This window comes from Anomaloglossus baeobatrachus, chromosome 8 (assembly GCF_048569485.1).
Source record: "Anomaloglossus baeobatrachus isolate aAnoBae1 chromosome 8, aAnoBae1.hap1, whole genome shotgun sequence".
Lineage (NCBI taxonomy): Eukaryota > Metazoa > Chordata > Amphibia > Anura > Aromobatidae > Anomaloglossus > Anomaloglossus baeobatrachus.
The window spans coordinates 188,677,334-188,694,241 of NC_134360.1; the positions used below are offsets into that span (position 1 = coordinate 188,677,334).

General features: G+C 45.6%; 1 protein-coding gene across 1 annotated transcript in view; it reads left to right on the top strand.

Annotated features, from left to right (window-relative positions):
• The first annotated feature begins 4,979 nt into the window (after window positions 1-4,979).
• Window positions 4,980-16,908, top strand: part of LRRC8C (leucine rich repeat containing 8 VRAC subunit C) — an 85,299-nt gene continuing 73,370 nt past the window's right edge. Inside the window, exon 1 of the mRNA XM_075322305.1 lies at window positions 4,980-5,137. The gene's annotated coding sequence lies outside the window, so the exon portion shown is untranslated. The remainder of the gene's footprint in view (window positions 5,138-16,908) is intronic.

The window sequence follows — 16,908 nt, forward strand, 5'->3', positions numbered from 1 at the left end:
CAAAAATATTTACTGTATTTATACAAACTTATCACAGTAATACACAATAATGTACTGTATTCATATAAAATTATTACACCACACTAATACACATTACTGTGCAGTAAAAAAACAAAGCAAACTAAACTGCACATTAGCTTACAATATAATTGGTGATGTGCAGGAGGTACTATAGAGAGAAAAAATAATATATAAATATGACAATCTTTATTCTAGTAGAGGACACAAAAAACCCACCCCAAATCAATTCTCCCAAAAATAAGGGCAGAACTAAACCAAATGTGGGGTAGGAATACTGCCCAGGCAATTAGATTGCAAGCAATGCGCTATACTGGTTAGCAGAAAGAAAGTGCATTACTGTATCCACAAATGCAAATTTATAGGCATGCTATATGATGTATATACTGTAGAATGGTATACTGTATACTGTACATATGTACAGAAAGTTACCTCCAGAGCGAGTCAGAGTGCGGTGAAAGGATAGAACCGGAAGTGTGCACGGTGAGTATTTGTTCTTATTGCAAATCATTGCTCATAAACCAAGTTACAAATTTTTAGAAAGCTTTGCTTGTCTTGCAAAACGCTCTCAAACCAAGTAAGGGGTGCTTTGCACATAACGACATCGCAAGCTGATGCTGCGATGCCGAGCACGATAGTCCCCGCCCCCGTTGCAGATGCGATATCTTGTGATAGCTGCCGTAGCGAACATTATCGCTATGGCAGCTTCACATGCACTTACCTGCCCTGCGACGTCGCTCTGGCTGGCGACCCACCTCCTTCCTAAGGGGGCGGGTCGTGCGGCGTCACAGCGGCGTCACACAGCAGGCGGCCAATAGAAGCGGAGGGGTGGAGATGAGCGGGACGTAACATCCCGCCAACCTCTTTCCTTCCTCATTGCAGCCGGGACGCAGGTAGGAGATGTTCCTCGCTCCTGCGGCTTCATACACAGCGATGTGTGCTGCCGCAGGAACGAGGAACAACATCGTAACATCAGTCCTTCTGAAATTATGGAAATGACCGACGCTACACCGATCATACTATTTCGACGCTTTTGCGCTCGTTAATTGTAATAAAAAGGATTCACATACTCCGATGTCGACAGCGACGCCGGATGTGCGTCACTTTCGATTTGACCCCACCGACATCTAAGCTGCGATGTCGTAGTGTGCAAAGTGCCCCTTACTGTTAAACCAAGGTTCCACTGTACATGTTTTTCTTGCATATGAGAATAAAGGACTGTTTTTCATCCGTGTGCTGGAACCAATTTTTATCCATTTCTATTCTTGTGTCCATATTTACCATCAGTGTAAAATTTGCTTATCTCAAATGCAATTTTTTGTTCGTAAAAACGTATTTCACACTGACGGAGCTGCACCTGGAGCCAATCACGTTCACAAATTGCCAATGTAACTGGTGAATGGATGAGTTTGATCTGTCACTCAGGTCTAAAGCGGGCTCTACACGCAACGACATCGCTAACGAAATGTCGTCACGGTCACGGAAGTTGTGACGCACATCCGGCCTCGCTAGCGACGTCGTTGCGTGTGAAACGCCAGAACGACCGTAAACAATCAAAATTACTTACCTAATCGTTGATCGTTGACACGTCGTTCCTTTCCCGATTATCGATGCTGTTGCAGGACGCAGGTTGTTCGTCGTTCCTGCGGCATCACACATCAATACGTGTGACACCGCAGGAACGAGGAACAACACCGTACCTGCGGCCGCCCGCAATGAGGAAGGAAGAAGGTGGGCGGGATGTTCGGCCCGCTCATCTCCGCCCCTCCGCTTCTATTGGGTGGCCGCTTAGTGACGTCGCTGTGACGCCGAACGAACCGCCCCCTTAGAAAGTAGGCGGCTCACCGGTCACAGCGACGTCGCTAGGCAGGTAAGTATGTGTGACGGGGACTAACGATATTGTGTGCCACGGGCAGCGATTTGCCTGTGACGCACAAATGGCGGGGGTGAGTACGATCAGCAGCCTTAAAACAAGTCACACCGAGGAAGGTGGGGCTGGGCGGACAATAAAGCCAAGGAGGCAGAGGCTTGGGAAGTGCTTTGATACTCCCAGAGCACATAAAGGGAACCTGTGAGGTGACATATGCCCTCTAATCTAACAGCATTGATACCTGTATGGCCAAATTCCCTCCCTAACCAGCTCTGTATAATGCTATTCACTAGTATGAATGCTTTAAAAAAAAAAAAAAAAAAATTGTAAACTGTGCTATTTCTATGCTAAATAGGGCCTTGACTAGCATATGGGGCGCTGTGTCCCCAGACTAGTTGACCCTCTTTCCGTTGTGATGGGGTTACTCACTTTGCGTGCTCTTTGAGGTAGCACACGGGAACGCTTTCATTTAAAAGTCCAACCAGTTCATTAAATTACACATAAACCGCTCCTCAGGAACATATGTTTTCCTTCAGCTTCACAGCGCATAACACGGTTTTCAGTTTGTTTCACCCGCAGAACACCTGCACAGTTTCGGACACAGCTTCTGCTTAGAAGTATCCCAGTGGAGGTATCTCAGCCTCCACTCACTGACCATGGATGAAGCGAACCCTCTCTTTCATTCAGAGGATCCCTTCAAGAGCTGTCACAACCTATAGACACTGTCCTGGTCAGGACAAGCTAATCCTCTCACTCAGAGGATTGCTTCCTGGAGACAAACGAGCCTCCACAGTGACCATGTGTCAAACAATCAGTCTCCATTTTGACAAACGGGACACACAAGTGGTGGCTCACACTGATGGTGGATGGAGTAACGAGTGGTGGTGCGCACTGATCCTGAATGGAGTAACGAGGGGTGTCGTGCACTGATCCTGAATGGAATAACGAGGGGTGGCGAGCACTGATCCTGAATGGAGTAATGAGTGGTGGTGCGCACTGATCCTGAATGGAGTAATAAGAGGTGGCGAGCACTGATCCTGAATGGAATAACGAGGGGTGGCGAGCACTGATCCTGAATGAAGTAACGAGTGGTGTCGTGCACTGATCCTGAATGGAGTAACGAGTGGTGTCGTGCACTGATCCTGAATGGAGTAACGAGGGGTGGCGAGTACTGATCCTGAATGGAGTAACGAGCGGTGGCGCACACTGATGCTGGATGAAGTAATGAGGGTGGCACGCACTGTTCCTGAATGGAGTAACGAGTGGTGGTGCGCACTGAGCCTGAATGGAGTAACGAGTGGTGGCGCACACTGATGCTGGATGAAGTAATAAGGGTGGCACGCACTGTTCCTGAATGGAGTAACGAGTGGTGGCGCGCACTGATCCTGAATGGAGTAACGAGCGGTGGCGCACACTGATGCTGGATGAAGTAATGAGGGTGGCACGCACTGTTCCTGAATGGAGTAACGAGTGGTGGTGCGCACTGAGCCTGAATGGAGTAACGAGTGGTGGCGCACACTGATGCTGGATGAAGTAATAAGGGTGTCATGCACTATTCCTGAATGGAGTAACGAGTGGTGGTGCGCACTGAGCCTGAATGGAGTAACGAGTGGTGGCACGCACTGATCCTGAATGGAGTAACGAGTGGTGGTGCGCACTGATCCTGAATGGAGTAACGAGTGGTGGTGGGCACAGATCCTGAATGGAGTAACGAGTGGTGGTGCGCACTGATCCTGAATGGAGTAACGAGTGGTGGTGCGCACTGATCCTGAATGGAGTAACGAGTGGTGGCACACACTGATGATGTCTGGTGCAATGAGCAGTGGGGTGCACTGATGCTGGATGGAGTAACGAGCGGTGGTGCGCACTGATACAGGATGGAGTAACGAGCGGTGGCAGACACTGATGCTGGATGGAGTAACAAGTAGTGGAACGCATTGATGGTGGATAGAGTAACGAGCGGTGGCGCGCACTGATAGTGGATGGAGTAACGAGTGGTGGTACGCACTGATGATGGCTGGTGCAATGAGCGGTGGTGCTCACTGATGCTGTATGGCGTAACGAGCGGTGGCGCACACTGATGCTGGATGGCGTAACGAGCAGTGGCGCACACTGATGCTGGATGGAGTAATGTGCGGTGGCGCACACTGATGCTGGATGGAGTAACAAGGGGTGGCGCACACTGATGCTGGATGGAGTAACGAGCGGTGGTGCACACTGGTGCTGGATGGAGTGATGAGCGGTGGTGCACACTGATGCTGAATGGAGTAACGAGCGGTGGCGCACACTGATGCTGGATGGAGTAACGAGCGGTGGCGCACACTGATGATGGATAGAGTAACGAGCGGTGGCGCACACTGATGCTGGATGGCGTAACGAGCAGTGGCGCACACTGATGCTGGATGGAGTAATGTGCGGTGGCGCATACTGATGATGGATGGAGTAATGAGCGGTGGCGCACACTGATGATGGATAGAGTAACGAGCGGTGGCGCACACTGATGATGGATATAGTAATGAGCGGTGGCGCACACTGATGCTGGATATAGTAACGTGCGGTGGCGCACACTGATGATGGATATAGTAACGAGCGGTGGCGCACACTGATGATGGATATAGTAACGAGCGGTGGCGCACACTGATGATGGATATAGTAACGAGCGGTGGCGCACACTGGTGCTGGATGGAGTAATGAGCGGTGGCGCAAGCTTGGCCATCGCTACTTATTGTTAACCCTTTCTTAACAGCTAAAGTGTTCATTATAAAATGAAAAATAAAACAAAACAAACAAACAATGCTCCCCCATGACCTTATAATGGTGAGTTTAGTGGGGGATGTGGTGCCAACCTCATTAATGCCTATGGTACTGGGTGTAGTGTGGCGGGCACCATGCTTGGTCCTATATGGAGCGTGGTGCTCCCTCTGCCATGCTGTCTGCCCGGCTGGCACGGCTCCTGGTGGCAGTGACACTGCTGTATTCCCTTTCCTTATATTGTTATCTATTTTTACCAGCTGCCCACACCCTGCACGGCCTCAGGGCGCAGTGTTTTCGGCGCTTGCAGGGGGCAGTCCCATCCCCAGGACCCCCGGCCCCCGCCCCCTGTACAGAGGGGGAGTCTGTGCGTCACCGCGGGGCCGGGCGGCTGCAGGACGGAGGCGGCGGCGGCGGCGGCGGGCACAGCGGCATCTACAGCCGGGCACCGGGCATGAGGACAGGCTGAGTGCCCAGACGTGTGCGGCTCCGGTCAGGGTGAGTCTGGGGCAGCACGTCCCGCTGTGGAGGGGGAGGAGGGCACCTGTGGGAATGTGATGCCCGGCAGCAGGGTGAGCTGCACCGGCGCCTCTCTGTGAGAAGTGACAGATCGTCCGCACGATCGCTGATCGGTGCAATGTCATCCTATGAAGTATTGTGAATTCTCTGCTATATTTCATGCTGATAACATTGTGTGCCCGCCCAGTGATGGTGAATGACAGATGAGAATGGGACTCCAAACTTTTCCAGGATTGTACGAATTTGCAAGCAGCAGAGTCCTGCATGGGCAATCCTTGGCAGATCGTACAGATAACCATAGCAACCGACCACTGGAATTGTGTGGTACTGGTACCAGGTCCAGTCAGGGCTCCGGCCACTTCTCCAGACTTACGAGTATTTCTCTATGGTAGGAAGGGATTCGTGTTGGGACATTTTATTATTGTCTCACTTTGGCCGTTTTTGGTGTTTTTCTTTAAGACTGGACATGTTCAGACAGTCGTTTAGTCATTTACTTAAGCTCATAATTATACTATCTCTGTCTGTTTTACATGGGACTGCCAGTTAAAGGAAGCTGTGAGGTCCTTTAACCACCCAGCCAATTATTGATGACCTGACACTTGGGCATGGAGGTCACTAGAGTTTCATAGGAGCCGCTGGATCCTCTTCCATCCTCCATGATGACATCACGGAGCTGGTGAATGATAGACCTTGCACTCCTCCACCTTCTACTGTATTTGAGGAGGCCCCATAGATACTCAATAGGGTTTAGGTCTGGAGACGCTTGGCCACTCCAGCACCTTTACCCTTAGTTTGTTTAGCAAGGCAGTGGTTGTCTTGGAGGTGTGTTAGGGGTCATTCTGTTTCCGAAGAGAGCGGATCAAGCTCTACTTCAGTATGTCACAGTACATGTTGCATTCATGGTTCCCTCAATGAACTGTAGAACCCCACAGCTGGCAGCACTCATGCAGCCCCAAACCATGACACTCCCACCATCATGCTTGACTGTAGGCAGGGCACACTTGTCCTTATCCTCCTCACCTGGTAGCTGCCACACACTGCTGACACATCTGAACCAAATAAGTTTATCTTTGTCTCATAAGATCACAGGACGATTCCAGTAATCCATATCCTTACTCTGCTTGTCTTTAGCAAACTGATTTTGGGCGTTCTTGTGCATCATCTTTAGAAAAGGCCTCTTTCTGGGATGACAGTCATGCAGACCAATTTGATGCAGTGTGCTGCGTATTGTCTGAGCACTGACAGCCTCACCCCCCACCCCTTTAAATGGAATCTATCAGCAGTTTTTTTCTACCTCATCTGAGAGCAGCATGATGCAGGTGAAGAGATTCTGAATCTAGCGATGTATCACTTAGATTACTGGCTGCAGCCATTCTGACACAATCTGAATATTTACCTTTAGTCATCCAGAGAGATGTCCCTGCCCACACCAGGCTCTCTATAGAGATTGTACATTGACAGTGATGTGTCAATCACAGCAGGGGCGTGTCTGTCTTCTGTACAATGTCTTGTAATCCCAGCAATGATAAGGGTACTGCTGCTTAAACAAACATAGCAAATAAACAAAAGATCAGAGAGTGACAAATCAGACTTGCCTGAGTTTTCTGTGTTAACCCGTGCAGCATGCTGGCTTCAGCTTACATAGCAATAACCTGCTGACAGATTCCCTTTCACCTCTGCAGCAATGTTGGCAGCACTCCTGCACCTATTTTGAAAAGACAACCTCTTAACCCCGTAATGTCTTTATTGTGTACAAGTACCTTAGGATGGATGATAACTTACTGATCGCTGTGATTCTTACCCTATTGGGGCTCTAGTACCTAGAAGACGGCCCTATCTTGTATGGTGTGTGGGTGCTCATGCTGCACCGCAGCTCAATTCATTGTCTTTGGGACTCCCAAAGATCTCTAAATGCAGAAATGCTGCAACCTAAAGTAGCACAGATCCAGCTCTGCTACATCTACATTGTCATACATTCCTGAAGACACTAGAAATACATCACAAATATTCCAGGAACTTCCAGATTCCCGATAACATCACTGCTGGTGAGGTGGTGGGCCTACAAGTAGGATTTACCCCCGGGGACCTTGGAATATAAAATATCAAGTTGTATCTATCTGTCCTTATATCGCAACAAAAGTCCTATATTGTCTATATTGTGTTGTCAGGAAAAGTGCCGCAGATCCCCCGGCGGTGGCCGCTTCCTCCGGCTACGAGTGCATATTAAGTAAATTACAGTGTCATTTCATGCCGAGTGCCAGAAGACGTTTCATCTGATCTTCCGCTGCTCCTGGATGTGGATTGTGCATTGTATCAAGACTGTCATAGTGCGAATAAGCCATAGACACCCTATAAATGGTGGGTATAGCTGAGGTGGGGGCGCTCCCTAAATAGTATTTATTGGCCAGTGAACCTTATTTTGGGAAGAGAATGTCCACTTCAGCAGCACTCTCACATTCCCGTATACAGAGAGCAGAGCAGCCATATGTGAGAACATATATAGCTACACTGCGGAGGGTTTACGGAGCTCCCAGCATAAGCAGTGATCACTACGAGTCCTGCACAGAACACGTAAGGGGTTGTCCGGGTAAAGTTATTACCGATCCTTAGAATAGGCAATAACTTTCTGATCCAGTCACTGATTGGAATCTCTGGGAATATTTATCACTGTTTGAAAATGGTGCGATAGTCTGGACGCCCCCATTTATTCTCTATGAGGATGCTGGAAAAAGCTGAGCGCAGCACTCGTCAGTCCCATACGAAAATGAATGGCGTAGCAGTTCTACATGTGTCCCCTAATGGGGATAAAATTCCGCATTTTCGGGTGTGGGACCAAGTAGTTGGAATCTTGCAGTGATAACTTATGTCGACTGGGATGACGCCTTTAAAGGGAACCGATCACCAGGATTTTCCTATATAACCTAAAGCCAGTGCTATACTGGCACTATCAGGCTGATTCTATACAGACCTTTAGTTGTCAGTTCGGATGTATAGGTTTTAAAACACAAGAAAGTAAAGTTTGTAAAATGAGCAGCTTTTTGAGTGACAGCAGCTGAGGATCATCTAATAGCTGGGGTGGGTATTCATAGTGATTCCCGCCCCCTGCCTGTCCATCCTCCCCCTGTTATTTATGCTAATTCTATTATAGAATAATTTTACTAACTGACTAGAAGGACCTGTGCTGATGTCATACCCATGTGACAAGAAAGGGCGGGGCCTCAGCGAACAAAAAATAATGTTGCTTCCTGGTATCAGCTATGTTGGCTGAGGCCCCACCCCTTCTGTTCACATAGGTATGACATCAGCACAGGTCCTTCTAGTCAGTTAGTAAAACATAACCACAAGATCCTTGCTCCAGCACAGTACTTTTTATGGGATTTTAGCTTCTTTCTTTTTTTGTGGTATAAGTTTTGTCTATGGATGCATGCTCAGGTCAGCATGTGTTCTCAATTATACACCTCTGGTCCTGCAATGCCCTGAGCATGAAGTAAGCATAGTAATCATGAGAACTGTACTACATTTCTAATTGGAGGTATTTTCTAACATTATTTTTATATCTACTACATATTGTGATAGGATTTTGGAGATGAGCTTACCTCAGCTGGCCTGTGTAGAGACAGCAAGCAGGATTAGTGGACCCATTGGACCACAGGGGGGACCTGGGCTTTCTCCTTAGTTGGAGGGGCTTAACTAGGCGCCTACCATGAGGCGGACGCCAGGTACCACTCCCAGGGCAGTTACTTGGACTGTGTCACCTGACCCCCAGGGCAGATGACGGAAACTGGAATAGATGGGTACAGGCGGGGTGACTGAGGCAGGCTGCACAGGCGAGTACGGACAGGAATGATGGGCACAGCAGAGGCACACAGGTATGGGAAGGCAGGTATTGGAGATGAACACAGGGTTAACGGGACCTGACACTAGCTGATGTGTTGCTCAGCCCCTTCCCCTGATGGGAGCAAGCCTTAAATACATAGTTTCTTGGAAATGCCAGCTCTTCAAGAGGAGGGCCGGTGTGCACTCCCGGGAACCTCCGCGTGCGTCTTAGGTGCATTCCCGGGAACCCTGTGTGACATGTACAGGGCCCGAGAGGGGAGGTAGTCAGCAGCATACGTGGATGGCCGGGGAACTGCAAGGGAGGAGGCGACCCGGCCAGAGCGGTGCGTAAGTCAGCGCTACAACCCCCTTATTCACGCCCCTCCAGGGTAAGCCTAGCCCGTGGCGCAGTGGGTCTACCCCCGTCAGCGTCATATTGTTGTGCCCCTACACATAATCTTCTCACGTTAAGGCTATGTGCCCACGCTACAGGATTTACCGCGGATTTACCGCGGATTTTGCCGCGGATTTACCGCGGATTTGCCGAAAATCTGCAGCAGCAGCACTTCCAAGCCATTTCAATGGCATTTTGGAAATGCTGTGCCCATGCTGCGGATTTTTCCGCGGCGGATTTGCCGCGGATTTTGATCCGGAAAAATCTGCAGCATGTCAATTGTTTGGTGCAGATTTGGTGCGGATTTTTGGCTTTGAATGGGGAAAAAAAAAAAAAAAAAATCCGCATCAAAATCCGCGGCAAATCCGCGGTAAATCCGCGGCAAATCCGCGGCAAATCCGCGGCTTCGGATTTGCCGCGAAAGTCGCGGATTTTCAGGCAAAAAAATCCGCAGGGACATTCTAGCGTGGGCACATAGCCTAAGGGAAAAATGTTGTTGCTTTTATTTGGAATTTTCTCACCAAAACCTCTCTGACAAGAAAGGGATCCCCCAGAGGGGATTATCAGTGTCTTTTCCAAATTAAAGCCTTTTGTTGTTCCTATAGCTTGTGATTGTATGAGGCATCATATAGTCATCCTGGACAGTGATGTCCTACAATTTCATGTATTGGACTGAATTTCTTATTAGGGCTTAGGGGTACATTCACACACGGTAGATTTGTGGCATGGAGTTTCTTTTTTAAATCAGATCTTTTTTTATTAAATCATTAGGGATCAATACAGAGAGTATTTCACTTTTTATATAACTGATAACAATAAACAGATAAACACATATGATTTATAAATCAGGTTCTTTCTCTGCATATATGTAAATATAATAATAGAGTTCTCAAATCATAATTATATTATATAACTTGAGCCTACAAAGGTACTGCCCTATCCATCTAAATCGGGGATGTAGAAATGTATATACACAATACAGGAGAAAAATTACATTTATGTGTATGGAACTGATCTTCAGTGGCCTTTAGGTTCCCTTTAGTTCCCCATATTGGCTGCAGGCAGGATGTGATCCTTTGGGGACGGTGTATAATATTCCCACTGACGGAGGATTGGCTTTGGCTTTTGTAGTAGCAACAATTCCATAAAAGACTCCATTCAGTCACTTTCCATGTGACAATTCTTAGTAATCTCTACCTGGACTGTGAGATGACGCTTTGTAACTCGAGACGTCTGCTGCTGGAGAATCTGTGTGGTCACATCACATCACGTAGAGAAAAGCGATTGTCGGGAAATGACCTATTGTTAATCTGATTTTTGGGTTACATGTAGTTTTGTCATATTTTATCCAATGTTTTTTTCTTTTCGTAGCACAATCTTATTTGGAAAAAAAAAAAAAATGAGTAATCTTGCAATTTTCAAGGGCCTTTTTCAGACTCATGCATCCTGTTTTTTTTCCAGGAAGAGTTTTCAGCAGGTTCTTATCATCAGAGGCAGGATTACAATGACTGGTAACACCTGCATATAACTGATAGCAAATGATCCACTAATCACAGTAGGAGATGTCACGGCTGACGCTGCTCCCCCTCCCTTCACAATGACTTTACACACACTCATGAAACGTTTCAAGACCATTGTGGTTAATGTATACACTCCCTGACAGAAGTTCTGTCGCTTAGCCAAGTTATGTAAATAAAAGCTTATAACCTGACTTTAAATTCATCCATTGGTTTTATAAATTACTCTTTTGAAAGCTGAAACCCTCCCAAATTTGGTTTACGTTATGAAAATAAAGTTGCTGCAAAGCTGAAATATTGACCATTTAATGAACACAGAAAGGTCAGATTTTGGCAAGACAAAAGTTTTGTCGCCCACAGAAAGTAATCTGAAATTCAAACAAAATCAAGTTGTGGTGCTATTAGAGCCATATTTAATATTGTGTGTGACTTCCATGAGCTTGAAGGACTGCATCCATGCGGCTCAACACTGATTCATACAATTTATTGATGATGTCATCAGGAATAGCAAAGAATGCAGTCTTACATGCCTCCCAGAGTTCATCTAGATTCTTTGGTTTTGTCTTCCAAGCTTCCTCTTTCATCCTACCCCAAACATGCTCAATGATGTTCATGTCTGGTGACTGGGCTGGCCAGTCCTTGAGCACCTTGATCTTCTTTGCCAGGAGGAACTTTGTTGTAGAGATGGATATATGAGATGGAGCACCATCCTGCTGCAGAATTTGACCCCTTTTATGATTGGGAATGTAAGAGGTAGCTAATACTTCTTAATATTTTAGGCTATTGATATTGCCTTCCACCTTGCATATGTTTCGCACACCCCCATACTGAATGTAACCCCAGACCACCACCAAACCTAACTGTTTTCTGGGTGTATTTTGGATCCATACGGGCTCCAATAGGTCTTCTGCAGTATATGCGGCGGCTGTGGTGTAATTCAACAGAGAAATCCACTTTCTGTCACTTTTCCAGCGTCCATCTGTTTAGCAGGCTGTGGGACTTGGCAAATGCCACACAGTTTTTTAATCGCCTTTTGTTTAGTGCTGGCTTTTGGGCACTGATTCGACCATGGAGGCCATTTCAAGACAGAATCCTACAAATTGTTCTAGTTGAGACAGGGACTTGAGGTGACCAGGCCTTTTGGAGCTCTGCTGCAGTGGAAGAGGGGCTGGCTTTGGATTTTCTAACCAACAAATGTTCCTCCTGAGCAGTTCTCTTGTGGGGTCTGTTGGAGCTGGCCTTGTCAAAAACATCTCCAGTCTCTTCAAATCTTTTTTTAATTCTTTGTACTTGACGATGAGACACATTAAAGGTGCCAGCCACCTCTGCAGTGGATCTGGTCTTCAGCCTCTTGATAATCAAGGCTTTGGTTGCAGGGTGGATTTTTGGCATGTTGTAAGAGGTCAAGTTGCAATTCAAGTGAAGGTTTGGGGTGCTGAGTTTCTTTTTATACACACCCACTGATAATTTAGTGAGCACAGGGGAGGATGTAAACTAGGATTGGGTGCATTATATGACAAAGCGACAAAACTTTTGTCTTGTCAAAATCTGACCTTTTTGTGTTCATTAAATGATCAATATTTCAGCTTTGAAGCAACTTTATTTTCATAACCTAAACCAAATTTGGGAGGTTTTCAGCTTTCAAAAGAGTTATTTATAAAACCAATGGATGAATTTAAAGTCAGGTTATAAGCTTTTATTTGCATAACATGGATAAGCGACAGAACTTCTGTCAGGGACTGTATGTGCAGTTTCTAGAAACAGGAAGTTAGAGTCTTGAAAAGTCCTGGTGACCAGTGTGAAAATTGCACGATATCTGTTTTATATTTTTTAATACAGATTGTGAAATGGAAAAAAATATTGTCAAAAGTAAAATATATATATATATATATATATATACAGTACAAACCAAAAGTTTGGACACACCTTCTCATTCACCGAGTTTTCTTTATTTTCATGATTTTAAAAATTGTAGATTCACATTGAAGACATCAAAACTATGAATGAAAAAATGTGGAATGAAACACTTAAAAAAGTGTGTAACAACTGAAAATATGTGTTATATTCTAGGTTCTTCAAAGTAGCCACCTTTTGCTTTGATTACTGCTTTGCACACTCTTGGCATTCTCTTGATGAGCTTCAACAGGCAGCCACTGGAAATGGTTTTCAAACAGTCTTGAAGGAGTTCCCAGAGATGTTTAGCACTTGTTGGCCCTTTTGCCTTCACTCTGCGGTCCAGCTCACCCCAAACCATCTCGATTGGGTTCAGGTCTGGTGACTGTGGAGACCAGGTCATCTGGCGTAGCACCCCATCACTCTCCTTCTTAGTCAAATAGCCCTTACACAGCCTGGAGGTGTGTTTGGGGTCATTGTCCTGTTGAAAAATAAATGATGGTCCAACTAAACGCAAACCGGATGGAATAGCATGCCGCTGCAAGATGCTGTGGTAGCCATGCTGGTTCTGTATGCCTTCAATTCTGAATAAATCCCCAACAGTATCACCAGCAAAGCACCCCCACGCCATCACACCTCCTCCTCCATGCTTCACGGTGGGAACCAGGCATGTAGAGTCCATCCGCTCACCTTTTATACAAAGACACGGTGGTTGGATCCAAAGATCTCAAATTTGGACTCATCAGACCAAAGCACAGATTTCCACTGGTCTAATGTCCATTCCTTGTGTTCTTTAGCCCAAACAAGTCTCTTCTGCTTGTTGCCTGTCCTTAGCAGTGGTTTCCTAGCAGCTATTTTACCATGAAGGCCTGCTGCACAAAGTCTCCTCTTAATAGTTGTTCTAGAGATGAGAAGGTGTGTCCAAACTTTTGGTCTGTACTGTATATATATATAAATATTTATTTAACAGAAAACCTGATTTAGAGCATAGGTCATTTGTTTTCCCTTTAACGATTCCTGAATCTAATTCATGTTACCCTTTCTATTTCCTGTCGATACCTATATCCATAGTTTATTATCTACCTCTGCAATAGCACAGTATTCCTGTTGGCTCGTACGCTGCAGCTGGAGGTTGGGTGTACACAGTTATGGTGATAAATGGTAGCATACATTGCATTATGTGAAGTGTTTATATCCATAGTACATTAGGGCACCGTGGCAGTATAAGCAACTGATGGAGAGGATGACATATGAATATACAGTACTTGCGGAATGATATAATAGCATTACATGAATCCCACAGATATGTACTGTATATACATATATAATGTGTACGCCAGGCTTGGACAAATCCCAAGCACAAGGTATCAATGCACCAAATGTGACAGAATCTGCATCAATTAGCCTTTGACATGAGTAATCTCAGACCTCCACTTTTAATTGAATTGGGCCCATCCCAGTAATTGACTCTGCACGTCAATATTTTTTTGTAGTTTCAACATTCTATTCTAGAACCGTCTGTTTCGGCTTTCTTCACCATAAATATGCATTCTCTGTCAGAAGATATCACGTTCGTAATAGTTGGGGAGATGGGAATAATACACTACCGCACCCCTCCAGAGGATAGGTAATAATAAATGTATGATTGGGGGGGTGATCGTTAGGATCCACAATGATCATAAGAATGTGTGTCCTGTTGGATAGGGACAGTAGTGCACATTCATGATCACCACTTTCTGAGACCCGTAGAAGTGAGAGGGTCTGCGGATTATTCTCCTCCGTTGGTAGAATATGGTTACATCATGGTATAACATGGGTGGGCTGATTTTTCCAAAATGGAATCTACTTTTTGGAATCTCCTTCCAAAGCATCCATACTATTATCATTAGGGTCTTTAGAGTGGTCTTCTAATGTTTTTTACCTTGAGAACACGGATTGTTAGAGTACGCAGTGGTGTGCAGAGACCAGTACAGCCCCCGCAAGTGACGTCACTGTGGGGGTAGCGCTAGTCTCTGAATGCACACAGTCAGTGTGCGCTGGTCTGTTGCTGTCTGTACTGATCTAAACTGGAAACACAGACCATGCTGTCACTGTGCAAATCACACAGGGACCCAGCAGGAACCAAACCGGCCTCTGAAACGAGCATCACACATGAAACTTTGTTTCAAGGAGGAACAGAGGCTATGACAGTGACCACAGTTTCTGTCCTCCCTTCTCTGATGATGCTTCGTTTGAGTATCCCAGCATACTCTGGGATTCTCAAACAAAGCATCATCAGACAGGAAGTAGGGGGAAAAAAATCCTCAATAGTAGTTACATGATGTAGTCCGGGAAGGGTAGGAATTTTGAATGCAGTCATATTAGAAATTAGTTTACATTGGAGCAATAAATAGATAAGGATTTAGACCACCCCTTCAAGGGGCCCAAAAGACCTTTGGCTAATATAAGAAAAGCAATACTGTTAAAAGACCCATGATGGTTTTGGGCCACTGAAAAAAAACATATTTTCTGAAACCTTTTACTCCAATATGAGGCATTGGTTGACATATTTCTCTGTCCATTTCATGTCACATTATGGTTTGAATTCTTTTACGATGATTTCATTTTGAGATTATTATATTGCCTTTGCACATTTAATGTTATTATTTTGGATATTGATGGATTAAAGTTAGGACAATTTATATTGCATAATTGTATTGAATATCATTATATATTATCATTGTTTTTTATATTTGGCTCCTGTCTGTGTGGGGTGGGGGGCTTCCATACTCTATTTATAAAGGTCATCTGGTTGTATGTCCTATGTGTTAATATAAATCTTTAGTAATCCTGTATCTTTTTGAAGCTTTCGACTGTGCGCATGTACTGTGCATGTAGTTGGTGCGTTTACACTTGCAGGTCTGCTGTGCTGATGATTAGTAAGTGCTCGCTGGCTCCATATCCTGAAACATCATTCGAGTCCTAAGTGATTTTAGTAGCTAAATCGAACTATTATTTGTAACCCATTATTGATACATGTAGTTGTCACAGCACAAACTAGGGGAGAGTCTGGTGTGAGCCAAAAACACAGAACAACTGGGGTTACACCATGACAAACAAGGGATACACCTAGGACACTTTAACAATGGAGGGCCCAAGGACTAGTGAGAGGGAAGATGGACACCTCCTCCACTTACCTGCCTCTATACCCTGCACTCCTAGCCAGTACCTATACAGGTTCCTCACCTGTTCCCCAGCAGGAGTCTAAAGCCCTGAAAAGACCCTACAATAGTCCCTGGCTAGGGAGTAGGCAGGTAATGGACACTAGGCCCATCACCGCACTGAAATATCATACCATGGAGGGAAGACAAACAGGGGGAACACTACAACAGACTGCTGCAGTCAGCCCCAAGACAGCAGCCACCACAGCAACTTCAACAGAGGGTTTCAGCAGTTCCTTTCACCTCCTTGCTCACCATGCAAATGACAAAGAGAATAACCAGCACCCTCTGCTGGTAGTAGACAGTATATAAAGGGACTGGAAGTGGTCCCAAACCGGAAACACCTGAGCTGGTAATAGGCCTGCTTATTGGCAAGTAATACTGACATTAACCCTACAACTGCCAAAGGAAAGAAAAAAAAATGTCTAATATTGAGAGTCAAGAATGGAAAATGACTCTCAAGTCCTGAATCTGGCACTAGTCTCATATAGCAGAGAGACGACCGTGACAGTAGTGTTACATTTTTTGCCTACTAAGGTTTATCTGGTCTCTGACTCACACAATAGCATTGTTTCCGTGCTTTCCTCAGGATGCAGATGTGTGCTGCCTTATGACACTCCGCATACAAGGTGATATAATCCAGGAGCTATCAGAGTATTTTGGAACCTTTATTAATGGGATGAGAACTACAAGATGATGACTGAGGACCATGCACTACATTGACTTGACTAAAACATCAAAAGATTCATACTTGACAACTTTGAAGGACAGTCTTCCAAATCGCACTGCCAAATATTTTATTTCTTGACCTTACACCCTTTTTCAATGCCTCAAAACCCACTCCCTAAATGTTCCTAAGGATATATGGGCTGTGTCTGATAATAAAGTATCCCGGCATAATGCACAAAGAAACTTTCAGAACTGCCGTTT